The sequence below is a fragment of the Balaenoptera ricei genome, chromosome 4 (assembly GCF_028023285.1).
Source record: "Balaenoptera ricei isolate mBalRic1 chromosome 4, mBalRic1.hap2, whole genome shotgun sequence".
Taxonomy (NCBI): Eukaryota; Metazoa; Chordata; class Mammalia; order Artiodactyla; family Balaenopteridae; genus Balaenoptera; species Balaenoptera ricei.
Genome location: NC_082642.1, coordinates 100,532,571 through 100,557,146, shown reverse-complemented (window position 1 = coordinate 100,557,146; position 24,576 = coordinate 100,532,571). Strand labels below are relative to the sequence as shown.

The window sequence follows — 24,576 nt, the reverse complement described above, 5'->3', positions numbered from 1 at the left end:
ACACTTTCTAAATCGGGCAAGAAAGGTTCTTTTGTGAAGAACAGGCTTTGGGGCCTTGGACAAGTTTTAAGTTGTTTTATAGCTCACACACACAGTAGTTTCGATGTGTATGTAAAGAGGTACTTCCATGCGACAAAGTTTGTAGTTGAGTACTGAAAGGGAAATGGAAAGAAACAAAGCAAGGAGAGGAATTGAGCATGTGGTACCTTGTTCTATTTTTAATTAGTAATTCCTAGCCTCAAAGATTTACACTTTTAAAAAAATCCAATACTGAGTGTGTAAAAACAGGTGTAGACTAAGGTGAATGAATACCAGAAAATAAAGTTAATCAGTATAACTTCAAATTATCTTATAAATACTAAAATTAAGCTTTACTCTGTCTAAAGGAGGAAGAAAGAAAGACAGACAAAAATAAAAAATCAGACCTTGCAATGAATTTTCTTTGCCTGAAATAATAAATATTAGATATGCCTTCTGATTTATAAAAAGTCATGTGATACCTAATCCCCAACATTACAAAACATTCCAAATGTGATGTGTGTTTAAACACATCCATACATAAACACACATGCACACACATACACACACACATCAAAAATATCGGTGTTTTAGTATAGCCTTCTTGCTTTAAAGGGCCTCTAAAAAGGGCAGAAGCAAATGGGTATCTGATAAAATGCTTCTGCTGGGGTCACCAGCAGAAAGCAAATCCAGTCAAGTGCTGCCAACAATCATTTCTATTACAAACGTTTTTAAAATCCATCTTTTCTTTACATATACTTTTTCCTTTGGTATAGCTAATATGGTGGCCAATGTCCCGGTCTTCTAGTCACATTGGAGTTTCTTGCCCTTGCATCACAAGCTCAGCTGCACTCATCAAAGTGGAAAAGCTGACAGCACTGTCTGAAAGACACAGCTTGGGATAATTGCTCCTTGTAGTTACCCTGTCAATGAATATTATCATATTCTTCTCACGAGTAAGGTTACTGTACTTTTTTTTTTTTTTTTTTTGGATTTCTACACACTTAGCCACTAAGCACATCACTATTCCTTTAATGAAATGGACTAAACATGACAGTGTGAACTGTGGCCTAACATTCTCAAGATTCTGTTTTGAAGCCTCTGTGTTCATATTTTTAAAAATAATCTTTGTCCAGAAGAAGTAAAAATGACAATAATTTTTTACTTGATATTACTGTTTTCTTAAGAAGGCTAACTGAGAAATATCAATCAATAGGCACAAAGCAAAGAAAAAAAACACATAAGCCTAGCAAATATACTCTCTTACTGAATTTCTTTCACCTAAATATACAATGGAATCCTCTGACATAATGTGTTTTCTTTCCCTATCATGTTTGGCTGAAGAATAGTTCTTGGGCAAAAGTAGAAAAACCATGCTTTAAGTCTCCTTGTGATCTACACCTTTGAAATATTAGCTTCTCTTTAAATTTTAAATGCTAGCTCATTAAGAAGGAAAAAATTTCAAAGTACTGCAGTCACTAATAACAACATCAGCAGCAACAGTAACAGTAACGATATTAACATCAACATTTATCAAACTCCTAGATGTCCTAGGCACCACTGTAATCACAGGAATTGACTCATTAAATCTTCACAACAACTCTGCCAGGTAATACTATTATTACCCCCATTTTATGGATGAGAAAATACAGGCACAGAGAGATTAAAATTTTATGCAAGATCACATAGCCAGTAAGCAGAGGAGCCAGGATTCAAATGGAGGGAGCCAGACTCTGCCACATAATGAATGCTTGACACCACAGGGCCCAGTGCTCCTTACTCCCCCTGAAGCTCTTCCCGAAGTGGCCAGTGATCAGTGTTTACTTCCCTCCTGAACACTTACACACTTGTTGGCACCTGTGGTTAAAAGCTCAGGATCTGGAGTCACATATAAGAGATTTACCCAAGATACCAGCAGTGCTTAACTCTACCAATATCTGTGCCTCAGTTTCCTCCTGTGTAAAACAGTAATAATAATACCAATGTCATGTAGTTGTTGTGAAGGTTAAATGCGATAAAGCACATTAGAGTTCAACGGAGGGTCAATGCTTAATAAATGTTAACTTCATTATTACTGATTTTTATCTCTTAATGTATATGACCCCTTTCCCCAATTAGATTGTATTTCTTTTCAGAGAAACTGTCAATATGAATCCTCATTGTTTTGTGTTGGGCTTTCCAATTGTTTAATATATGTTGTTGAAATCTTAGATGTCCTAGGTACCACTGTAATAACATGTATTAGCTCATTAACTCTTCATAACAATTCTATGGGGTAATATATTTATTTATAATATTATAAGTAATATAATATTTATACCAGTATCCAAAATTTAGTGAGCACTTACTATCTGTCAGGAACTCTGCCAAGTGCATTATGGCATTATCTCATGCAATTCTCCCCAATCCTCTGAACTAGGCACTTTCAAAATCTCCACTTTACACAGGAGGAAACTGAGGCTCACAGAGGTCACACAGCTAAGTGTTCAAGAATGTGAACCTCTAACCACAGCCCTATACTACCTGCTAAAGAATGAATGTAAGGTAGGTATTCAATAAATATTTGGTCCTGATGATGAATCGACTATATTCTTAATTATTTCTGTTACCAGAAAACTGTGCTCAAAGCAAACTAATGTGGCCTAGCCAATATCATTCATTCATTAGTTAACTATTAAAAAGAGATTACTGTGTGCTAGGTACATGCCAAATACCGGCAATAAAAAGAAAATACTACGGATCTAAAATTTTCTCATCAAAAGCAATTAAGGATTTAATATAATTTCACTTACCACCATTTCTATGTCAACTCATAAAAAATCAAACTTCTTCCTCTCTCCCTTTCCCTCCCTGCCCACTCTTTCTTATTCCTTCTTTTAAATCCAAGTTTCATGGTATTAAATTTATAAAGATTTTTGCCGATAAGAAGCTTATATGTCAAGGCAAGGAACCATTTTAATTATATTTACTCTTCATTTTGAGAATATTTCTTTTTCATATCTGACAAAGACTTTTGAAGTGACTAAAGAAAGGCAAAGCAACCTGATTTAAAAAAAAAAATTCTTTCACGTACAATCTTTTTTCTGTAATAGTCTCATAATAGCTTCGAAATTTTAAAAGAAGGTTTTAGCTGTTTTTGTTCTTTTCAAATTGGCAAAATTTGATTTTTTTCTTCACATGTTTAGATTACCTTTAAAATCAACAAACAAGAAATAAGAACATATTCAGTTTTAAAAATACACTCTTCATTGGTGCCTTGGCATCATCAACTAATATCAGCATCACTCTGAAAACTGTGTTTCTGTTCTTTTTTAAAAAAGAGTTGAAAAATGCACCCACAGAACTCACACAAAACCAAGCCTACTATCTTAAAGGGAGAAAAACTTTAAGGGCAATGGGAGACCATAACCATTGCTATTAACAAACTCTCCAATCAGCTAGCAGATTTTGTCAACATTTCCTTCACCTCCACACTTAAGGTATTTCATTTTGTCTGTGAACTAAAAAAAACCAAAACATCTATTTAAGGGTTTAGGTGGATAATTCTAAAGTCAGTAGTGTTCAGGTTTACTCTGCAGAATCATGATTTCTTATGTATGACTTTAAGTTGTACTGAGTTTATAATAAAAGCCTCCTGAAATTCTGTCATTAAATGGCTCAATTATGCAGAATTATTTAAAATGCAATGCCAAAGAAGAACATTTTATACTTATCTAGAGTGCATACACATAAGAATGACCTTAGGAAGTTAGTTTAATTCATTAATTCATTAAAGGTACATTTATTGTGTATCTGCTATGTGCTAGGCATTATGATGGACAATAAAAATACAAAGAGCAATCAAATTGATCTGAAAAATAGTAGGGGGCATATAGATGCTGCTGGTGAGAGAGAACAGAGATGAGCTAATAAAGTGATTATAATCATAGCTTCCATGAGCTGACGGCCTATCACATATCGAGGGAATGTACTAGGGCTTTATATGAAGCACTTCACACCAACACTGCAGGATAGGTATAATAATCTTCTCACAGATAAGAAACCAAATGGTTGATGGATTATAAAGGGCTTTGTAATGACATACAACAAAGTTTAGATTTTATTTTATATGTAATGAGGAAACATTTTCAAGGTGAGGAATGATAGGATTGAAGTTTTGTTTTAGAAAGATAACTTTGGTGTTGCATTCATTTTCGTATAGTACCACTTTCCCTGGCTAAAATGTCCACCACACAAAGATATGATATTTTGGGTGGAACTGTGTGATTCTCTAACTAATCCACAGTTTATCACCAATAGAGCCCCATATGAATTAAGTACTATATGGTTTCTGGAAAACATAAGATTGGATATCACTATTCTTTATTTTTTTTAAAAAGTCACCTTTAATGATTCCCATTAATTAACCAATAGAACTCCATTCTGAGACATCCACGATCTGCTCCTGAAAATTGAACAGCCTTGTCTCCCACTAAATTCCTAATGCCCTGAAGTCTTGCCACACTAGTCTCGTCACTGTTTCTGAAAACACTAGATTCTATCATGGCTTCCCACCCCAGTTCTCCTGATGTTCCATCAACTTAGATTGCCTTATTCTTTTTTCTATCAGGTGAAAATCTCACTCATTCTCCAACATCTACTTTCCAAAGTTTTCCCTCTCAATCATCTTAGATCAACCACTCTTTCTGGTTTCCTTCAGCACCTAGTATGTCCTTCTACAATAGCACCTTTTCATTCTGCTTTATATTGAAGCTATTTGTTTCTAAGTCTCCCTCCCTCTAGAATCTATTTGGTAAACAGCCTGAGAGTATTGGTCTTGAATCTTTCATCCAAGTTTTACAAACAAAAAAGGAAAAGAAGCAAAGTGTATTGTATACTTGGCCAAGTAATGATGTCCAAACGCTGCACTGCCATAACCAATGCTCAGTAACTGACTGGTGAATGAGATAGAGTCATTCATTCAATCTTTTACTCACTTTTTCATTCATTCAACAATTCTATATGTTCATATTTAGTAGAAACTAAAGACTGCTTTATAAAAAATTTTTTGTTCATTTAAATAAAAATCTTTTATAAATCAACAGGCTAAGAAAAAAATCCATTATAATTACTACTATTGAATCAAACAATGGGACATCTGAAGAGTATATACCATGTTAAGAGGCAGGAAAATTTGTGATAAACTGAGAATTGTACCAGCTCACCATTTAAAATCACTGCCTCCGAACAGCCTACAGATATTTATTGACTGTCTCAGACTAATGTGTGAGTGCCTGTGGCACTGGCAGAAATATATGAATTACCTGCCCAGAGATACTAATAGATACATATAGATGTTAAAACAAACAAAACAATTTTATAGCACCACAAGGGAGAAAAGACTAACATTTACAAGACTGTTTATTGTCCAGGCAAGACTGTAGACTCCAAACATATTATCTCATTTAAATCCTGATAAAAACACTAAGATGGCTAATGTTTACACATTTTAAATAAAAACATAACTGAGTATGAGAATCTTAACCAAATTCCCAGAGGCCACAATATTAGGAGGCTGGAGAGCCAAAATTAAAAAGCATAGAGGCCTTAGACTTTTCCACTTATATTACATTATTTCTTCTTAGGATCTACTTCTAAACCAAAGAAGTTGAAATCAATGTGGATATATATTTTAATAGAAGGGTTCACGGAAGAGTGGGATCTTAATGTAGGCATCAAAAGATAGAAGTTAATAGGTAATATTTATTGAGTACTTACTACTGTTCTGAAAATTCTGGATATATTCACTCATTTAATCCTTACAGCAATTTTTTTGGAGGTAAGTAATATTATTATTATTACTGTTATAACTGTGCAGTATGGAAACTAAGCCAAAGAGAAGATAATAAACTTCCCCACAAAGTCACAAAGCTGGTAAGTGTTGTATAGACTTCCTTGTCTATAGCCCACAGAATTTAACTATCATGCTATACTGCCTTATTAGTCTGTAAGGGTATTTAATGTGATGGCTTGAATAAAGTTCCAAGCATGGGGCTATTGCTACCACATTGGAAATTAGGGCTTCTACATATGAATTCTGGGGGGACACAAACATTCAGTCCATAACACTAGCACTTCCCAAACTTTTTCATGTCATGGCACACATAGAAAGAGGTAATATTTGTCTTGCTTGCTTGCTGGGATAAACTGGGAGGGATTTGGAGCCTTAGAGGAGGCTCTGCTGGACTAGATATGACTAACCCCTGGAGCTCCAGTTGCCACTAGGCCTCCCTGAGGGGATCAATAACCATTCTACAAAGTTTGGCAAACTACACACTGTACAAAACCACAAACTCTTCAGAACACAAATAGCATCAGCCATTATAATCACTGTCTCAGAGCCTCCTTTTGGATCTTTCACAATTGAGCTGATATTTTTCTGGAAAACAACATTAGTGTAGAAAGGGGTTTCCTAGGAGGTTGATCAATAATCACTGGAAAAAAGATGAGGATATTTAGAAAACTGCTGCAGGGCATAGTACAAATTCCAAATAAGTCCACTTTGGAAAAGAGCAGATCAGATAGTTGACTTTTCTTGAAGAGAATGTTTCTAAATATTTATAATTTTACAGTTCTCCGGGTGTCAGCAAGAATGTTGAGAAAGTAAATGGAAATCACCATTTCTTCCTGAAACAGATACTTTTTTTTTTTTTTTTTTGGACAGATTCAGTAATCATCAATAGTTTAATCTTCCTAGAATAAAAGTTGAAGAAATTTCCTAAAAGTGGGGAAGAAAATCTTCTGTTTTCTCAGAGGAGTACAGCTAACATGCAACATCAGGTCCTTTTGTACTCACATGGGGCCAAAATAAACTACGTGGGAAATTAAGATCCCTTTTCCTGAAGTGTCCTTCTTCTTCAGTCCAGAGTGGGACATTGGTTAAAAAGAAAGAGGCTTGTGGTGTTAGGGTGATCATCTTGGTCACCGCACCCTGGACATAACTTTAAAATTTCATGTCTTGGACACTGAGATGCAGGAAGAGAGTTTTGAACTCTCTATCTCATTGTTATTTGTGTTCTGGCGCTTCATTAATCTCTCTTACAGAACGTAGACTCTTCCCTGGTGCCAATTATAGATACAGAGGATCTTACATTTCTATCTAGAAAACAGCTATCAACAGGACATCACCATGTCTCATTTCAGACTAGACTCACATAATCACTGCAATAAATACCCCAAAACAAGAGTCATTCAAAAGCCTGTTGAATTTGATCAGATACTTCAGTATCTGCCACTATTCCTACAGTATGACTCTGAAGTACTCAACTTTATTTTCCCCACCTTGATACAGGAAAGATGATATTTAGATTCTAACACATTCTCATGGATTTACCTAGGGTTATTTGCAATTTCTAGAGTACAAACTAAAACATAACCCATTTTTCTCCCACTTAATAAAGCATATTAGAAAACACAGGTGTATAACTTTATTATAGGGACAGTCTTATGTTTGTTTTGATTTTAAAAAGAATAAATCATATACTTCAGAAATTTATTAATAGCAACAAATTTGTTGTAACGCATCTCACATGACTGAAACACACCAGTATTTCTTATTACTGGAAATAAAAATCACTGTGCAGATTATGTATCTCATCCGACAAACATTAATTGAGTACCTACTATGTGTCAGGGCAGTGCTAGATATAGGAGACCACAGATGAATAAACAATGTTTCTCCCTCCAAATGTTACAGTCTATTGACGTGAGCAACTGGGCTTCTATCTAGCTTTGGGAATGGGGCTATGAATGGGCAATAGCTCACTGTGGGTAGTAGACAGCAGAGAAGCAGATGCTGTGAACAGACTGATTAAAACAAACAAAAAGTCTTCTGACTACCTGACTCATTTTGTGTTCCATCCAAAGAAGAGCCTGAGACAAGGACTTGGTGCAGATAGTAATTGGGAAGGTGACCTCAGAAGGCAGTAGTGAAGGAGTGATGAGAGTGAGTCACGGAGGAGGACTGGCAATAATAAGGATATGTCAAAGAGGCCAACAGCAGTGCAGTTCCACAGGATCTCTGAGATACATATATAATGCCTCCAGAGGTGTCCATCTGAAGGAAATGGAGGCTGGAACATTTCTTTTCCAGCTCTGTTCCTCCTTTGGTTGAGAGTTGCCCCCACAGGGAATTAAGCTGCCATTCTAGTTCCCCAATCCAGTGTAGATTTATTGAGCTCTCCCAGCACTGGAAAAGGCCCTGGGCCAGAACATGGAAGACCACCACAGAGGCCGAGTCTGGGCTAACACTGAACTGCTTCAGTGTGGTTGAAATTACAGGTGAGCTGAGGGATCTGTCCCACATACCGGCTAAAGCAGACTATAAAGACGTCTGCGGGTGGAGCATAGACACTGAGCAACCTGATCTAGCACAATCTGATCTAAAGGATGGTCTGGGGAAAGGTTAGACTGACATCTTTTTATTAAATTATATTCCACGTAAAGTGTCTCTGACTCCTGCAAGAAGTCAAACTTTGGGATAGTAAATCCTGACACTGCCCAGCTTAGAAACAGAAAAATGATGATTTGCTAATCGGCTTACCTGATTCTCTGGCTATGATGTCAAGATCAGACTCTTAGCAGTTCTTATGAAAATCCTGACACTCATTCACCAATTACCCTCTAGGAGTTGATATATGTCGATCTCCCTGTGTTTCAGGAGAGAAATCTTTGAATTGCTTTAGGGAGCTTTTCCAAAAATGGTGATGCATTTTTGCATCATTTTGTCATGACTGGACCTACTGAAAATTTCCTGACATTCTGAATTCATGGCAATGTTATCTGTGCTGTTGTAGTTGGTTTGCATTTTTTTGTTGTTGTTGTTTTGTATTAAAGTAGAGGAGAAGTAAGGAGAGGTGACGGGTTGCATCTAAATGTATTAAGCTTGAAGGTTTTCAACATAAATGAGAAGATTTATAGAAAGTTATTAAGACCTTTAAGCTTCTATAAACATTTCATCATTGCTGACAATATCTACTTTCGTTAACTCTGCCCAAGCAGTTCCTGTGTTGCTATAAGGCTGAAGGTGAGTTTATTTTGCAATTTAGCAAGCAGCATAGGAGCTTTCTGGAGAATTTTGGTTTGGGGGTCCAGATCATAAGGTTAAACAATAGATATTTTATGGTTACAGGAGAAGAATTTATAGGCCCTTCATTCTTCTATTATAATGTATAAAGGATATGACTGTATTCCTAATCCCTAGAAAATGTGGTGGACCGGTACATTACGGACTCTTATATGAACATATGTAGCGTCCCTTTGACCACAAGTGGGCAAGTCTTTAAAAAAGTTCTGGGAGAAAAAAAAGAGCCCCAGGGACCATTTAGGCTCTGTCGGTGAGTTCCATTCTGAGACATCAAATCCAGTTGCCCAGAAACCAAATGTCAATATTTACAAAGCTCTTCCCATCTTATATCCACTTCCTTTTCATTTTATGCTTTTTCTTCCCCTTTTCTTTCCTCCCTTCTCCTTGATCCTCTTCTTCACTCTTTATTCCATTTGCTCTTATTTTCCCCATGCCCAGTAGTCAGTCCACAGTCTGTGCATCCTGAAAGCGGCTTCATGGTGATTGGGGCCAAGCCTGAGGATGAGTGCTTGGGGCTCTGAGGTTCTTAACCCACCCAGCAAGCCATGAGGCTTCTGCAGGCCTGATGGCTGTATCAAGCCTCGCGATTTCAAAACTCTTCTGCACTGACAAGGACTTGCCAATTTCAAACTTTCTAACCAATTACAATCACAAGGAACTGTGGACAACATCAGTGAGCAAAGTGAAAGTGCTGGGGTGGAGGGGCCCTCATAGGTTTCACTCTGCTGGTAACATGCAGCTGGGACTCTGCTCAGTGAGTAAATAAAAACACAGCACAAAATACAAACTGCTCAGTGGGTCCCTCTGGCTGTCTTGTTCCCAGTAGTGGGGTATGTAGGAACCTTGTCCTGCATTTAGCCCATTCATTTCTGATGGTGTTAATTAAAAACTTTTGATGCTGATTTGAACGGAAAATACCTCAAACAGTGTTTTCTTTATTGAAACACCAAGTTCCAAGTCGTGGACTATTAGGTCAAGCTCTCTCATCAGTGAGACCAACATAAATGCTTTTCATACCATCTGCTTTGACTACTACTACTACTAATAATAATAATGATAAATGAAAAAGAAGAGAAACTTTAGATTGAAACCCCCTTATTTTAACCTGTTTTTTTTTTAAAGGACTAAACTGAAAATCTGGGTCCCTGAATGTAGAACATATGATTCAAAAAAATCTTTTTTCAAATCCTTATAGAACATTCAAATCACCCAATGTTCCAGGACCTGAATTTTTTATATTTTCAAATGGGGAAAGCTGCTTAAAATAAGTGAATCAGCTGCTAAGTGATTTCTCTCTGTCTCTTCCCCTACTTTCCCTTTCAAAACGCTGAAAAAATGCTTAAAATGGTATATGAAATTGATATGTGCTGCTTAAGTAGCTTAATATAATTACTGAGGACGCAGAGTTTCTATTTAAAAACAAGACAGGGGAGGGCAATAGAAACTGAGTTGTGAGTACTCATCCTTTGTGAGGTGTGGGGAATGCTTCCAAATGTTTAATCCACTGAGCAAGGTAAAAGGGTGCAAAGTAGTTATTCACAGATTTCTCTGTCCTCCCGGAAACCTAGAGAAACCTGGGAAATCCAGAGAGCAATGCAAGGGGATAGTCTGACAGATGCTGTGCAAGAAGCGAGCAAATAAAAAGTCCATCTCTGCAATCCACCACTTTTGTGAAGTACTAAGCACACCACTAAAACATCCTGATTGGTTTCTAAGACTCTTCTTCAAATTTATTTTTTAATCATATTTCCTCTTACACCAGGGCCTGAAGCTTTGGACATCTAGTCTGAGAGGCCCCATGAATGTCCTCTCACAGATGACAGCTTTTCTTTTTCTCTTTTGTGTTTTCATATACCTAACTATCATTTTCCATCTCCTAACCTGTTTATTCACACTGTTTGCAATATTATCTGAATCCTTAAAAGACCACAAGCCTTTCTTTTTTTACTCTGAAGGTCTTCATCACTCTTATTCTTGTTTTGATCTACAGATCTCTAAAGAGGATGAAGTTCTCCATAAAGGCTAAGCACTTTGGCAGATCTCCTTTCCTTCCCTCCCTAACCATAGGCTGCATTGACCTCACCCTCTTGGAAAAGTTTGCAGAATTGGCCTCCCAGCCTGATGGGACATGATAGTGATCCTTCAACAACAACAAGGACGACAATGACAACAATAACAGAAAACACTCACTGTAACAGCATAAAGCAGGTGAGGGGAATATGTAGGGCAACAGAACTAAAACTCTAAAAAGGAAATAGGCCTGAGCAAACCACAACATGAACCTATTTGTTCACAAAATTTATGTTTCCCCCAGAGAAAATTGATAGGTGATATTGTCTATAAAGAACTAGTAAATGCAAATTAATAGATATGTAGCAAATGAGTGCACTTAATGATGATTTCCAGCTGAAATAATTTTTTTTTTTTTCCTAGAGACCAAGTTTTCGTTAAACTTAATCCTTACTCTCTTCCCTCTCCAGCAGCAGAAACATCTGGTCAGTTTTAGATTCCCCTTGGATTTCCAACTTCAAAGGGAATTACAAAGAATAACAAATTCATGTACCGGCACTAAAAAAAATTAGAGCAGCAGGAGAGAATGGTAAAATTGTCCTTATTTGACTGCTAGTGACAGGCGCCACAGGCAGAACTACGAGGAAAGACAAAGGCAAGATCACTGGTTGACAACCCGAGTTCCTGGAAAAGACTGAATCTTTGGCTAGATACAAATATGTACAGGGCCCTTACAAACTGTAAGGAGCTTTCTCCTTGCTTACGTGAAAAATAAATAAATAAAGTATAAGGAGTAAGAAGGTAAAGAAAAAAAAAAAAAAGAAATGCGTTCACATGTACCTGTCACATAGCGAGCATCAACAAAAGTTTGTTGAAAGGGTGATCTGGAAAGAATCTTAAAGATTCACTTAACCTATGGGTTTTTAATTTAATTTGCAGAAAATGGTGTGAGTTCTGATTCTACAAAGGGCTGGATAAGCCATCCCAGAAATAACTCAGGCTCCTAAGAATCTACTAGACCTATCATGTCCTCATAGAAGATTAGACCTCCAAGTCTCAAAAGCAGTCTGTTTCTTCTTTGCTCTGCATCCTTATCAAAGGATGGCTGGAAATCAAAGTCCTACCAGAGTGGAGGAATAGAGTTTGAATGAACTATTGATATTTGTAGCTGTGCCAAAGTTGTGCCTGACATCACTTTATAGAACTGGATTTACCTTTCTCCTTTGTCATTTTCCTAGCAAAACTGAAACACAATTCTTAGAGTGTAGGTCTTGATGTAATCAAACATTAGAAAATGAGAACAGTTAAAGAAAGTACAATTTTGTCATTGTAATTACCTCTTACAAATAGCCTTTCCTCTTTCCTGTTTTATGTGCAATGTGTGCAGCAACAAAAATAAAAATACAGATATGATTAGCCAATCAACTTGTTTGTGGACAAAGAGAGAGAGAAAGAGTTAAGGGCTAAAATGTCTTTAAATAAGTAATTATAAAGGTCTTTAAACTTAGCATTCAGAGGTTACAGATCCCCACACCACAAATACATTAGGTTGATTCACAGAATGGCCATCAGAAACTTAGAAAGCAAATTGCTTTTGATAAAAAAGTATACATCATACACTGATGTGTATAAAATTGAAGACTGATTAAAAAAAATTATTAAAAAAAGAAGTATACATCCACGGCACCTTAAGAATATTTTATAGAGTAGGATAGAACAAATAAAACCAATTTTCTATGGAGCCCAGCACGGTTTGCTAATGCATCAGTCCCCCCCAAAAGCAGACCATCTCCAAAGGAAGTTCTTTATATCACAGGCTTTGAGTAATCGCTAGTGAAGGGTGAAAAAATGGAGACTTCTCAGCATTTCCAATGTGAAAGGACTGAGCTGGCTGCAAAATCATCTCCTTGAATATCTTTGCCTTGAGTGGAGTTTTCATCCTTATCTCACCACTCCAGGTAAAGCAGAATCGCCAAAGTTATCTCAGTAAAAGAATGCCATAATTCCCATCCTTATGTTAATTGTGCATGATGGTGTGTTACGTGTCTAATAAAGTTTATCCAGAAAATACGCCAGCTTCTTGAAACATAGGTCTGATGACATGAACAAAACGTTTTTTTTTCCTTTGTAACTATCTGTATTTAAGTCTAAAATGAAAGTCCTGGCTTGATGGGGGATTTTCAAAGGATTTCCTGCTCTATCTAAGCAGAATCATCCAACCATGATTATGAACTAAACTAGAGGGAAGGAGGTAGAGGATATGGAATACTACTTTATTCCAAGAAGTGTTGTTTTATAGCAAATGTAACAATTGAACAAACACCAGACCCAAAGGCCAAGCATAAGAAAATGCCACACACATACACCAAGAAGTGAACACTATCATTAATCATAGTAGTAGTAGTAATAATAATAATCATAATAATAGCTGTTGTCGTGATGAGATATTTAAGGTTCACTTGGGCATAATGAATTATACTTTAGCTCGAAAGAACTATTGGTAAACTTACTCTTCTCTATAAAAGTCACTTTATATTCTAGGTTTATATGACATGAGCTACATAATCCAACACCACATGTAAGATGATGCAGGAAAAAGTGAAGACTTACACCTTTATTTCAGTTGTTGTGTTGTCAGCATCAATCTTAAAATAATGATGAAAAGGTTAACTGTTTTAAAATATGGGTATTATGGGTTATGGTAAAATATCCTTGCAGCTTTAAAATAGTATAGTAGCTAGCTCCTACCTATCTTTTTTTGGAATGCCTGCTTCAACGCCAAGCTGTCAGATACATTCCTGACCTTTTGAGGACATTTTAACGATGGTAATGCCAGGCCAGGATAAAGAGAAACAGAAGTGATCAGAAGACTGAGGGGAAAAAGAAATGAGATGGAAAGAAAAAAATAGTTTGTACTGTTTACACCATCCAGTCTGGCAATTTTTACAGATGCTTTCTGTTTGCTTGGGATAGTTTATTGCTTACGTTATTTCTTTTCTTTCTTTCTTTTCCATGTGCTTTCCTCCACCAACTTTGTTTGAAAATATTTTGTATGTGTCCATACTGTTAACCCTCATATTTTTTCTAGAGATTTAGTGCAGTGGGGAAGCTCTTTTTTCTTCCTTCCCCAAGGGTTAGGCACATCAATATTCTAGCTACTCACTTTCAAGGCCAATGGAAAATGTGCTCTTAAGATTAAATAGACGTGAGTAACACATAAATCCAGTTTATACTGATGCAGGATGTTACGCAGTTACTCACATCCTGAATCTCTGATGAGTGGAACACACCTGTTGGAACAGTCACTGACCTGCAGGTCAAAGACAGCCAGGAAGGATAAAACCTTCACTACTGGTCTTCTGCAGACAACGTACTTGCATGAAGCATTCCTCCTTGTGGCTCTGGGTATAAAGGAGGTGGTCTAGCCATGGAAAACTGACCCACAGAAGGTTCTTTAAATATTCTCAGGATAAACTGGAGTTAACACACACAGGCAGTGAGTGCCCTTTGTTCTGCAAGGCACCATCTCCCTCCACGCCCACTTCCCCAAACATAGTGCTTTTCTGAAAAATTATTCAGACTATTAATGGATAATTCCTCCCTTTTCAGACTTCCTAAGTACCTCCTTAGGAAGAAACCTTCCGTTTCTGCCAATAAATCTTAAAAAACTATACACATTTAAATCCAGTGTTACATTTGGTTTAAGTATTTTCACCATATTTATATCTAGGATGGGTTGGCTGCAGCCATGCTGGACTTCTGAGTAGTTAGAGGGCTATGTTTTCCTTTCACCTCAAATATGGAATTGTATATAATACAGCATATATCCAAAAATGAGTATAATTAATGCTGCATCGATCTGGCATGCAAATTATTATCCTAAGTTTGAGTCAAGTAAAAAAAAAATACCAAAAAAAAAAATTCATCCAAGAAACCTAGCCAAATCTGTAAAATGTCTCTCTAGTCAACCAAATTGTCCTTTGGCTTACAGATGCGCCTAAGAATGTTATGAAACACACTGATGAGATTTTATGATCAATTGTTACATTTTAGAAAATGTGATGACAGTACACTCAGAAGAAAACTACTCCTCTACACAATGATTAGAACTATTCATCTGAATGTTTTTAACATTAAAATGTAAAAAGTTCTTTTTTTTTTTTTCTGATGGGCCTGAAATATTGATGGACTAAAATGCTATAATGACTGGGGTTTGCTTCAAAATAACATGGTGGTAGCACGGGAAAACAATAGACCATGAGTTAATCACTGTGCAAGCTGGGTTATGGGTACATGGGGGTTCATTGTAGTCATCTGCTTATATTCATGTATTTTAAATTTTTCATAATAAAAATTTTTTAAATTTATACTGATTTGAACTTTCATTCATTTACTCATTATTTATTGACTGATTCATTTACTTTTTATATGTAAGATTATGGAAACAAAAAGTTAAAAAAAATACTCTTGTTGGACATTTAGGTTAAGTAAGCTATTCCTCTTCAGAAATAGTATATATTTATTTAAAATGATGTTTATAAAGACTATGTAATTACATGTAGAATTCTGAGGTTAAAATTTGAAAGCAGGACATAAAATTATATGGAAAGTATGATTACAGCATGTTTTAAAAAATATATCCTCAGGGGAAAATGAGCGTAAAGAAATATATCAAATGGTTATTAATGGTTGGATTTAAATTACAGAAATAATTACTTTAATTTTTCTTCATTTTACTCCAATGTGTTTTTCCAAATTATTTTTAATAAGCATGTATCATTTTTAAATGAAAATAAATATTTATTCATTAGTGGATAAGATGTGCTCTCCTTTCCCAAGGAGCTTTTTATTTACTAAAACAGAGAAACTACAAACACACAACATTGCCCTGATAGTTTAAATCTTCATACCTAGAAGTGAAATACACCCACAGGAAAAGAAATGTCAATACAGATTTTATCTGATCGTAGAAACATAAAGAGTTTTCTGTGTGTTGGATAGAAATAGGGGAGGAACTGGCTTCTTTGCAAGCCAGAAAGAGTGTGAAATTCAGGCCATTTTGTTATGAGATCATTTCGCAATGAATGCAGGGAATGACAAATAAAAGTTACCAAATGAGCCTGTCCCTTGAGTTCTTGACATTCTCACTCTTTCTTTTGGGGCAGTATAACAAGTAAAGCTTGGGAGTGGGAGTAGGGAGTTACAATCTAAAGGCTTGTGCCCTTCACTGGCAGGATGGGTACATTCAGAGAGACAGATAGATGTACAACAGAATTAGAAACAAAAATACAGTAGACAACTGTGGATTATGTGTAATGGATATGGAAAGTCTCTGCTAGAAAGCTATCTTTATTACCCCAAGAGATTACTTTCCTCATTTTATGCAAATTCATATAAAGTGAAGTCAAGAGTGTAGCTGCTAAAAGTCCAGATGAATATGATGCTCATGACTAAACAGGCCTGGCTAGAGCAAGGGAGAATACATTCAGATGCCAGGTAAGTCACCCCTTTACTCCTCCCCTCTCTGGTATATCTGCCAGTGCATTTCTATGCAGGCCAATCTCTAGCAAACTCAACTCTTTCAAGCTCTGTCTGACTTGATGATGTTCTACCAATATACCCTCAGTCCTGACCTGCACTCTCCTCCCAGCCACTGAACTCTCAAGAATTCTAGAAACTTTGAATTTTGAAACTTTACCAATTCTCACTAAAAGACACATAGACCTCAAAGTTTCAAACCTAGGCTAGCCTGAAGCCCTGGTGTTGGTCCTCTTACTTAATTGGTAATGTTGGTGGTAGTGGTGAGGGTTGTCCACATCCCCTTCGTTTGTGCATACCCACAAGAGCAGTCATGTCTGATTTTAGGACTGATCCACATGAAGTAAATGCACCTCAAATGTGTAGCATATCATCGAATAATAACATGTAGTTCAAAGCATCACAGAATATGTTTGGAGGGTTTCGTTTGCATAATGCCAAAACACCCAGTGTTCCACATGGAAACATCAGTGCCCAACTTCACCAAATCACCTTCTCTGTCCACTCAGGTGTCCTCTGAATACTTCCACCCCAGTGTAGCAAAATCACTGTAAACCATTTGTTGAACTCTGTGACAACAGGTTCTCAAGATCATGTTTCTTATCATTCTAAATGATGGTATTTCAAATGAACAAATAGGATATGAAATAGGTACCCTTCACCAATGTCAAAATACGTTCTGTTCAAATTTAGTACTTGAGGTGGTGGACTCACCACAGCTTTACGTTTAAGTCTTTCTGAGGTTGGGAGAAATATACTTGACTTCTTTGTACCTCAGTATTTTGGACCGCCATTTAGAGATGATGAAAGTTGCTTACCAGACGGCAATGTCACGAGGAAAATCCAGTTAGTGATGGTGAAACATTCTGAAATGAAAAGAACACTGTTGCTGCTAGGTATTTAATAAATCTATGACAATCATGGAAAATAACCCCATTTACTTTTCACTCAGGCCACTGACACACTGATACTATATAAAAAGTAAAGGATGCTCCCCTTTGGGAATGAAAATACAACTGTGCCCTGAGAAAGTGCTTTTGTAGCTGTCTGTGTGCTTCACTTTAAGGCTCTAACCAGTTGCAACCAGTTGTGAATGACTTGCTGCCTATTTCTGTAATTCACTGTAACTTGTGTTGAGAAAGTTATGTTTTATGGTTAATTATCTGTGGTCTGTTTAAAAAAATAAATCAAACCATTGTGAACCACCAGGATTTGCAGCTCCATTTGAACTTTACTGTACTTTTGATTAAACATTTTGTAAATAAAAACAAACTGGTTTCTCCTTGTTTGGGGTTGTTTGTTACTTGTGTTCTGGATATAAATATTGTGGCAAGAGTGGTAGAACAAGCTATGGATTATTTACCCCTGGTTTCACGAGTTGTGAGTTACTGGCCTTATCCTCTTTCATGAGTATAAATAAATGTATAGCATTATATTCCAAGTCCTGTAAGACAACTGGAATGAGTGAACTGAAACCTTTCAAAACCAAAACCTTTTATGCTAAGTCACAGAACAACAAAACAAACCCCAAATTAACATTTAAAAAGCTTCTACTGTGGAGCAACAAAATCCCCAAATATTATATAATCTGCATTTTAAAAACTGCTTCCCTAACAAGCAGCAGTCTACCAATAATTCCACACACGTGTCTTTTCACTGCTTTTATAATGGAGACGCCATAGGTGGTTTTACCAGAGATCACCTCCCACCCCCAATATCACCACCAGAATGAGGCCTTGAAAATAGCCAGCATAATAACTTAAGCCAAAATTGATTTAGCAAGATCAGGAATTACTGTAGCTAAAAGTAATGAAACAATATATAAAAGAAGAATTCTATATAAAATTTGTCTGTTGTCATCATCCTAGGACCTGTGTAAATAAAAGAAGTCTAAAAAATAATTGCCTAGAGAAAATGAGAAAAGCCAAGATTCAAAGGACCCTGTGGCAGAGTGTAAGAGGAGTATATTTGAGACCCAGAATCGTTATATCCCTAACACATTTGCATATGAAACTTAACCAGGATTACCAAAGTACCTTGCTCAAAATTATGTTTTTTAAATGATCCAATGGTCTGTGCAGCGCTGACCATTACAAAGGACCTCTAGGAAAGATATAAAATTTCCTTCTGCAATTTGTTATTTTTATAAAGACAGAGACAGGATAATAAGGGTTTTCTTATAAAATGGGGTGGTCGTCCCTTGCTGAAGCTTGGAGTGCTGCATCTGGTTTCACCTTACCCCTTTATTGCTCACATTGCTTACTGCTTACCTGCATAAGTACTAAGAGAGAACAGCCACCGCAGCTCCCCAAAACATATTCATGAAGCAGATACCATGTGCCAGGCACAACTAGAGTGATTCTTCTTGAAAAGGTTAAGTCAGTGACTGAGGTTCCTGCAACATTTAAAAATATCTATTGTGCCAATAGAAATGAGAAGCCAGGTTAAAAGAGTTGTGAAGTACTTCTGAAAAATTAGAAAATGTCTAAATCTTCCCCTAGATTCTTGAACACCCTGGGAATAGAAAGTTTAGGCCTGCTAGCCCTTCCTAAGCCTGGATCCCATATTGCAGAAGAAAAACTAGAAGTAGGCTATATGTTCTCTGTGACATGGTTACAACCGAAAAAGAGGGCTGAATAGAATCGGCTGGCATTCATTGGGCATTGAAAGGTCAATTCTGCCCTGAGTATGGTTCAGAGAGTGCAAAAAAACTCACCGAAATGGAATTGGAAGATATTCTGATAAACTGAGGCAGGAAAAAAAGTCCAAAGATGTTTTACTCAAAGATGTTTTCCTCTACTTCTTTGATAACCAGATGGCTCCAACTATTTTTGACAATCAAGAAAATGCTCCTCTACAGAGGTCTAAGTTTTCTTTTAAATCCAAGCAAACCCATTTGCAAAGCGGGGTATTCTAAATGATTCCCTGTATACAGAACTACACACCAAAATTAAGTGCTTGGCTACAGATGATTAATCATGTTACAATTACATTATAAAGAAACATTTTACATGGTGCAGAATTCATTTTGATAATCAGGTACACACATACAAAACCGCCTACTGGAACCCACACTCAGCTATAACTGAGAAAACCATAATTCAAAAAGATACATGCACCCCAATGTTCATTGCAGCACTATTTACAATAGCCAAGACATGGAAGCAACCTAAACGTCGGTCGATGAATGGATAAAGAAGATATGGTATATTTATACAATGGAATATTACTCAGCCATAAAAAGAATGAAATAATGCCTTTTGCAGCAACACGGATGGACCTAGAGATTATCTTACCAAGTAAAGTAAGCCAGACTGAGAAAGACAAATATACAATATCGCTTATATGTAGAATCTAAAAAAAAAATGATACAGATGAGTTTATATGCAAAATAGAAATAGACCCACAGACATAGAAAACAAACTTATGGGGCTTCCCTGGTAGCAGAGCGGTTAATAATCCGCCTGCCAATTCAGGGGACACGGGTTTGAGCCCTGGTCCGGGAAGATCCCACCTGCTGTGGAGCAACTAAGCCCGTGCGCCACAGCTACTGAGCCTGCGCTCTAGAGCCTGTGAGCCACAACTACTGAGCCCGCGCGCCACAACTACTGAAGCCCGTGCGCCTAGCCCGTGCTCCACAACAAGAGAAGCCACCGCAATGAGAAGCCCATGCACCGCAACGAAGAGTAGCCCCCGCTCGCCGCAACTAGAGAAATCTTGCCCACAGCAACGAAGACCTGACGCAGCCAAAAATAAATAAATAAAATAAATAAATGTATTAGAAAAAAAAAAGGAGAAATCAAACTTATGGTTACCAAAGGGGAAAAGGGGGGAAGGATACATTAGGAGTTTGGGATTAACATATACACACTACTGTATATAAAATAGATAACCAACAAGGACCTACTGTATAGCACAGGGAACTATACTCAATATTTTTTAATGACCTAGAAGGGAAAAGAATATTAAAAAGAATAGATACATATATGTATAACTGAATCACTTTGCTGTACATCTGAAACTAACACAACATTGTAAATCAACTATATGCCAATAAAAAAGTTAAAAAAATATGAAGAGGGACACAGAAAAAATATATGTATGAATATATGTGTGAATATCCTGCTTAAAGGCTAGAATATTGTGACCAATTTTCATTATATTCCACAAACATATCTATCTGAGCTATAGATTCTTTCAAGGAAAAAAAAAAGCTGAAAGGAGACATATTTACAAAATACTTTAATAATGTATGCTAGCTTAGTCATTATTCATATTAAGACAACAAAAGATGTCCCCATGTCATCATACATACAGAGATATGACAACCCCAGTGATCTTGATCATTCAGTTGTTACAACACAGAGCCACATATTCAGGCAATGAAACCTGAAAAACCAGACAAAACTCTCCTGGCTTTGATTTTTATCTTTATGCACCAGACTTTTCCATACAAAAGGAATCCCAAATTCAATAGCTAACACATAAGAGAAAGTTAAACAAACTAGGAAATAGCCTGAATCTTTTATAAAAAGTAAGGAAAAACTCACCTCCTACCTTTAGTAAAATTAAATGAACCAATTTCATATGGCCTTACCATCCAGAAGTAAAGTGTGACCTAAAGGAATGATACTGATCCCAAATACACAGAGATGAACCTCAGTAGTTCCTACTCAGATCCATCCTCTCTCCCGCCTACTTTTACCTTTCCTTATTGTATTAAGAACACTCAGACCTACCACCACACTACCTCTCACACAGGTGATCTCACTTTCCTGTAGCAGAAACCTCACAATGCCTAATGCTGTGCTCTCTAGAATTTTGTATCCATTTAAAAACCATTTGATAGGCAGAAACTAAAAGGGAAGAACAGACAAACCCCCAAAGCCCTCCAACCTCCCTCATCAGAAAAATGCCAGGTCCCCAGAGGACATCAGTCAGTTAAGTGAAACAAAATATCATAACAGGGAAGGAAGACTGATAAACCTTAGACAAATCTCACTGTGTTCCCATCTGGGAAGGGAGTTACTCCAATGAAAAAGTAGTGGGTGTGGGAAAGAAGTGAAGAGCTACAAAAAGAGAAAGAGGAAAAAAAATACTTTTATAATATGTTTGAGACTTGAAGGCAGTACAATGAATCCAAAGGTGTTCCAGGGAATAGTGTGAGAGAAAGTTTTAAATGAGAATTCCAGAGACTACAGGTTAGTAAATGAAACTCTTGTTCAAAGGGTGAATTCTATAGGGAGTTTGAATTAAGTGTCTCTGCTGTAGCATCTAGATGTTTTCTCTTTCCTTAAGACTTTGTGGTTTGAATGTACTTTGTCATGAGAAAAAAACAGTAGAGCTTTATACAGCTCCCAAAGTAAAAAGCAAGAGAAAGACAGGGTTTATATAACCAGCTTTTTACATAAATATTACATCAGGATACATTTCAAATGAAAACACACACATACACACACACGCAGCTGTCTTCCTTATCCTTTCTATTTTAAAATTCATTTCATACTTTAAATGTTGTTGATTTTTCACAAAATAAGTAAAAAAGCATTAAACACCTCAGAATAATTTTAGTCTTATATTACCTGGAAAATTTACCACATCATGGAGGGTCACAAAATCTTGTTTTAAAGCCAGTTAAGACACTGACAATTATGGGATGTTTTGCTGCAGCCCAGGGCAACTAGAAATGGTCGTGAATGTTAGCTAACTCCCTTCTCAACAGTCTGAGAAAAGGGAAAAAAAAGTGTAAGTTTTCCCCATCTGTTATTTCCTTTTTTTTCTTTTTGGCTGTGGAAAAGTAAAATTATGCAAGAGCTTTTGAATGTAAAGGCTGTGTGTGCTTTTTCCCTTTTTGTCTCTGTGTACCGGTTATGTGATGTTGCGTAACTGAGTACAGAGTAGGCGGTTAGCGTTTACTATTGATTTACACTATGCCATCTAATGAATTCAGAACACTAAAAAGAAAGGAGCAGGAGGGGAGGGAGGAAAAAAGAGAAAGAGAAAAACAGGGAGAGAAAAGAGGAGGACCGAACAGAGGGGAGAGAGAAAGAGCTCATTTAGAGAAACAATTCTAATGCCTGGAATAGTTTCATTCTTATTCCCTGTAGCTCTGACTTTCCGTTATTGTTCAGGTCTCAGAAAAACGGATTTGAGCTAGTGACCCCAATATTCCAATCTTATTTCTAATGAGGATTACTGGCAGGTGAGTGTCTGAAAGTACTAATGTGTCAAATTACTTGAAAGCAATTCCACTAAACTGTCAGACTTCTCCACATGCACCTATTTGTCATTCTCTTGATGCCTTTGGGAATCTGTATCCGTGATAGCCAATGATATGGTCCAACTAGTTTACCTAGTAGCAAATATTATTTGAAAGACACACAGGGATATCATCAGGGCAAAGAGAAATATATTCAATTTTACCCATCTTCTTTAAAAATGCATGAAGAACGCGTTTAGAAATCTTTGAATAGATCACTATTTTACTTTGGAAGAAGACATGCCACACATTATTTTGCTAAACAGAACAGCCCAATATAGGACAATGACAGAGAAATGGGCAATGAGAAAAGATTCTAAACTGATGAACATGCTTGTAAAGGAAATTTAAATAATTTCTTATATTGTGCTTATGGAGAGCACTTAAAATTTAACTTTTGATCTGGATGACTACAGACATCTCCAGTGCTCTGAGGTTGCCTGGTGCTTCCCATGCCATACAATGAGTTCCCAAAGCTGAGGCCAGAAAGTACGGGTGAAGTTGATTCTCTTGCTAAGCACAGGACCGTCCTGTACCTGAGTGTCCTCCTATGGCTGAGGACAATCACTAAAGTGAGAAAGAGAAATAGAAGTTCTCCTTATTAGCAGCCAGCTAGAGAGCAAGGCAGGGAGCTTGTACCCTTCTTGAATCTGCATTTGTAAATGGTGACTAGAAAAAAAATCACAGGAGCTCATCTAAAGGAAAGAACAAGAGTTTGGTGTTTCATTTCTGATCATCCAGTGATCTTCTCTTTTCATCCATTTTAGCTTACAAAATAATAAACAGATGCCTACTCCATCCACTTTCAAGGATGCTTTAGTGATGGATGGCCATGTGCACACAGTTTATACCTAGCACCGAGCACAGTGCTTGGCACATTCTCTATGCTCATCAACATTTGTTGAAACAGTAAAATGATTATGGGAGAAACATCTCTGTAGGAAAAGTATACTAGAAAAGCCTCAGAAAATATATTCCAATGACTTACAGGAAATCTTAGGCTGTGCTTCGGCTGTAGACACAAAAGAATGATGTAGATAAAGTGTCAAACAGCTATTTGGGGATCAGTTCACTTTAGTTCCATTTTATTAGAAAAAAAGCTTAACAAAATTATAATACTGGTAATATCAGCAAAGTTTTGTGTTCATTTCCACCATCCCTTTGGACTATTTTTCATTTCAGACTTGGGCACAGAAAAGTCCATTTTAATTTCCATGGACACATTCTAAAGGAAAAGTCATGGGATAGCAACATAATTCATCTTTTAAAAAATACTGAGAAGAATATAGCCATTTAGTAATGGGAGAGAATACAGCATTTTGTTGAAGGGCAAGGCAGGTTGAGTTTTGATTAGGTTATGCAAATTTAAATTAATAGAAGGGCAACCAAGAATGTACTGATTTCCATTTTCTTGGTTAAACAGGAGTTTTAAATTTCTGGATTAGAAAGTCAGAAATACCATCTTTCAGTTAATTGGAGAATAAGACCTTAAGAGAAAGAATTGAAAGTATAATCTCTCAAAAATTCCAGTTGAAGATTTAACTAAAAGTGTGTTTGGCAATGGTAGCCATAGTACTTTTTATAAAGTGGGGCTACCGTCTTGTTAACTCATCTGGGACTAAGCATG

At 36.7% G+C, this 24,576-nt stretch overlaps 1 protein-coding gene across 17 annotated transcripts in view; it reads right to left on the bottom strand.

Moving 5' to 3' along the window:
- ZBTB20 (zinc finger and BTB domain containing 20) overlaps positions 1-24,576 on the bottom strand; it is a 784,241-nt gene that overhangs the window by 332,372 nt on the left and 427,293 nt on the right. For 15 of the 17 annotated variants that reach the window (XR_009502940.1, XR_009502941.1, XM_059921075.1 and 12 more), the window contains one exon: positions 17,509-17,556. The exons of 1 other annotated variant lie outside the window; for it this stretch is intronic. The gene's annotated coding sequence lies outside the window, so the exon portion shown is untranslated. Of the gene's footprint in view, positions 1-17,508; positions 17,557-18,960; positions 18,981-24,576 lie in introns of those variants that run through there. One more of the 17 variants, XM_059921088.1, reaches the window with a different exon arrangement.